At 43.2% G+C, this 4,160-nt stretch overlaps 1 pseudogene; it reads right to left on the bottom strand.

The window, feature by feature from the left end:
- Positions 1–293: 293 nt before the first annotated feature.
- On the bottom strand, positions 294–1,206 carry LOC120076306 (annotated as a pseudogene).
- Between the last annotated feature and the right edge of the window lie 2,954 nt (positions 1,207–4,160).

Here is a 4,160-nt window from a genome sequence, read left to right as displayed (position 1 = left end):
TTTTTCCCTTTTTCTCCCTTAATTATTTCATTTCTTTTCTTCCTAATTCCTACATTTATTATTCAAATATCTCTTCAAAATACTATATTTTTTAAGAAAAGCCTCTTAAAATAGGTATTTCCATTTTAGTAGATATTTGACGGAAAAATTATGCCATTTCCATAAACAACAAATACTGAAATTAAATATTCCATCACTTTTACATCCTAAATGATAATATCTACATGTATATAGGCATATAACAAACAAAAAGAAACGTATATAAATTTTACATTCTCATTTTTCACCACCTGTTCAAAAAACCTTCTCATGCATAAGAACAATAAAGAAAAAAAGGCCTAAAATTTCCATAAAATTCAAAAAACCCAGTCATGATAAAGTCGGTTTATATCGACCCAAAAAAAAGGAAACAAAAAAATTGAAGCGGTTTAGCGTTTGATTATCCACATTATAATGCCTAAAATAGTATATGATTTTTTTTATATACTTTTGGTCTTTGATTTGGCAATATTCTCTGATAATCGAGCCAACGATCGTAAATTGCACCGCACGATCGTATTTACGAACACGCACGTTTCTTCTTTTGTATTTCCCGGCGGCACGTCCACCACGTACGACTCCAACGACCACCGTTCCTCCGCCACCCGGTACCACTGTAAGCTCATCACCGACCGGTAATTCTTCAGCCTGTGGTCCCCTCCTACAACGCTGAAGCTCATCACGTGCTTTTCGTCGTCCAGAATCTCCAACCGTTCTTTACTCGACAGCGCTGGCAAACCTGACACCACGTGTACCTCACGCACCGTTCCAACCGTTTCCCCATCGCCGTCCACAATCCGGCAACTCTTCAGAAAGTGCTTGTACGTTTTGTGGGTTGTCGAATCGCCGGACCAACGACCAAACGACGGGTACCGGAGCGTCGATCGTCTGCACCACGACGGAGCTGCACTGGTCCGACGCCACCGCATGTTTGTGGTCGGTGACCGCGCACGGCGGCGGCACGAATTGGTTTTTTGGATTAACGACGGCGTGATGACAATTGAAAGGGGCGGTGAGGTTAGTGGCGGTGTGGCGGTAGAATTGAAGGGACGACGGCATATTTAACCTTTGAGGGCAAGGGTTGAGTTTAAAGAAAGGATATATAATTAAGAGGATATATATATTGGGCTTGGTTTGAGGGCATTTAAAATGTTAAATAAATTAATTTAACATTTTTTGAATAAAGAACAAAAAAGAAAATTGGAATTGAGATCCACTTGGGAACAAATTTGCTGTTATTAGAACTTACTTTTAGCAGTTGCCGTTGCTTAGAATTGCAAGTGGGATTAGCAAGTTGCAAGCCCTTTGTTTGGACTTGGTACAAAATTAAATTTAATTAAAATTTCCACCTTATTTTCAATTCAAACTTCAATTTTGCCATTCCAAACGATTTATATTTAATATATATAATTTCTAGACGTTTATGGATTCTTCTAGAAACAGAGCATGTTCATTCTCACTTTTCCCCCATTTTACCAAATAAATACCCATTTATGTTCCGTATAAATTGACATTTCCCCCAAATTTTCCAATTATTCTTGACCAATCTAAAACAACAGTGAGGATTGAAGCCTACTACAGCGTGTATTTACGTCCTAGCATTAATATAATTTTAGAAAAAATATTTTTTGTCCAAATTTGGGTCATAATATTTTAAATTGGTCATTTTAATCTAGAATTTTTAGAAATAGGTTGGTCCGCCTACTAATAAAATTATTAAATTAAATGATAGTGGCAAAATGACTTAAAAAAAAAAAAGAGAAGAGTCAACTTTTGAAGCTCTAGGGTTGCCGCTGCCTAGGGTACTCTACGGGTCACCGTCGCTTCGTCTGCACCGGGTGGGCTTTCGCCGGTCGTCGTTTTTTCTCGACTAACGTCGGGTGAATCTGATACGTTCAAGTGGGCAACGTTCGACGGATTGACTGACTGTACTCTACTGGTCAGATCGAAGCTGCGACTGAGGTTCTACTAAGGTTCCTACCGACTATACGTTTGGGTGAATCTCTACTAGTGCCATCGACTGAGGTTCTTGGTTTCATGTCTATTCGGCGGGTTTCGCGTCTGTTCTGTTTTGGGTGGATTCGAAGCTACGATCGACGGGTTTCTACGGTTCCTGGTTTCTACGTGCCGCCATCGACTGACTATACGGGTCTCATTCGCGGCTTGTTTTCTATTGGTTGGCAAACATCTTATTGAGGTGTGGGTTTAACATGGTGAGAGTAGGTGATGATGGTGCATAAGTGGTCGCCTCTAAGACCAAAGGAGAAGAATGGAGGGTGAGTTGTTCGTCAACCCTTTCGTCTGCTTAGATCGGAGATCGATTTGGGATTGGGTGCTCGTTCTTCGGAAGTGAAGGATTTTGGTTGTCTGATGGTCGCTCTGAGGAAGGTGAAGGGTCTAGTATGGGGAGTGTTGGGTTGAGGAAGGAAATTCGGGTTGTGAGGGTTGAATTGGGTGGGCTGGGTATTGGGTTAGTTGTTGGGCAAGGAAGAGAAAGGGGAGTCTGGGAGCCTTAGGGGTGTTGGGGGCCGGATGAAAACCAGGTTGTGAGGGATGTTGAGGTGGGCCTTGAGGGAACTAGAATGAGCGGCTTGTTAGGAGTGGGCTAAGGCTGAGTGGAGGGAGTGGAATGGTGCAAGGGGAGCTGGGGAAAGGGTCGATAGGCACAGGAGCTTTGGTGGGTGGGCCGCGTGGAGGGGGACCAAAGTTGGGAGGCTAGGGGGAGCAAAAGTCAGTTAGTGCAGAGGTTTCGCGAGCTGGGCTTTGTGGAAGTGAAGGTCGATTGGTGGACATTCAATTTCTTCGTGAGCAGAGGAGGCGGTTCCTAAAACTGGTTTAGCTAAGGGGTCTAGTCCAAAGGTGGTTCGGTTGGAGGAGGGGTGTGGTTCTGGTGATTCTGGATCCGGTGTGAAAGGGGGAAAGTCATGGGCAGCCCTTTTTGGGTCTAAGTTAAGGGGTAATTTGGAGTTCATTCCCCCATTGGTTGAAAATGATAAAATTATTGTTGAAGATTGTGAGGAGATTATTGATGAAGGTGTCTATGTGTGGGAGAAATCTCTGGTTGGTCAGTTTGTGGATGTCAAACTCTCGTATTCTGTTATTTGTCGTCTTATTTAGAGAATTTGGGGACGTGTAGAGATGTCGACTATTACCTTGTTGGATAACGATTTGATTATCTTTAATTTTCTGAAGGTAGAGTCACGAGATTGGGTGATGGAGAATGGTCTGTGGCACTTGGGTGGCAAGCCCATCTTATTACGATAGTGGTTTCCAGGTATTGTTCTTGAAACCTTTGTTTTTTATTCTGTTCCTATCTGGATTAAACTGAAGCGTGTTCCCCTAGAGTTGTGGACGGATAGAGGTTTAGTAGTTGGGTGGCAAGCCCATTTTATTACGACAGTGGTCTCCAGGTATTGTTCCTGAAACCTTTGTTTTTTATTCTGTTCCTATCTGGATTAAACTGAAGCGTGTTCCCCTAGAGTTGTGGACGGATAGAGGTTTAGTAGTGTTAGCTAGTGTCGTGGGTAAATCGGTCTCTTTTGATGTAGCAACAAGAGAGCGGCGATAGTTATCGTATGTGAGGGTTTGTGTTCAGGTGGATGGTGATTCGTTAATACCCCCTTCAATTACTGTAGTTTATTATTCCAGCAGTGTATGAGTGGAAACCTCGTAGGTGTTCTTGCTGTGGTTCTTTTGGGCATACTGGGGCGGTGTGTGACAAAAAGGGGTGTGGAGAAGGGTCAGGAGTTGTGTATTGTGGCAGTCAATGAGGGGTGTTTAGAGGAGAATGGGGGAATTGAGAGTGTGCGGAAGGGGCAGGACTTGGGTATGGGTGCGAGGGGAGCTAGCCTAGTGAATAAGATTAAGGGTGCAAAGAAGGTTGAAGACTTTACTATGGTTAGTCGACGTAGGCGTGATAGATGAGGTGTAGGGCATTGGGGTGGTAGTGGGTCACTGAATACGGCGCCCTTGAAGAGTAGAGTAGTTTATGGGTCCCCTGGAATTACGAGGTTTGTAAAGCATGTTGATGATCGTAATCAGTTTGATGTTTTGTGTGATAAAGGGGAGGACTTGTTGGCATTAGCACTAGTGCAGGCAGATCCTGATTCGTTGCTTGTTAT

The sequence above is a fragment of the Benincasa hispida genome, chromosome 4 (assembly GCF_009727055.1).
Source record: "Benincasa hispida cultivar B227 chromosome 4, ASM972705v1, whole genome shotgun sequence".
Taxonomy (NCBI): Eukaryota; Viridiplantae; Streptophyta; class Magnoliopsida; order Cucurbitales; family Cucurbitaceae; genus Benincasa; species Benincasa hispida.
This window is presented reverse-complemented; position numbering and strand designations above follow the sequence as displayed.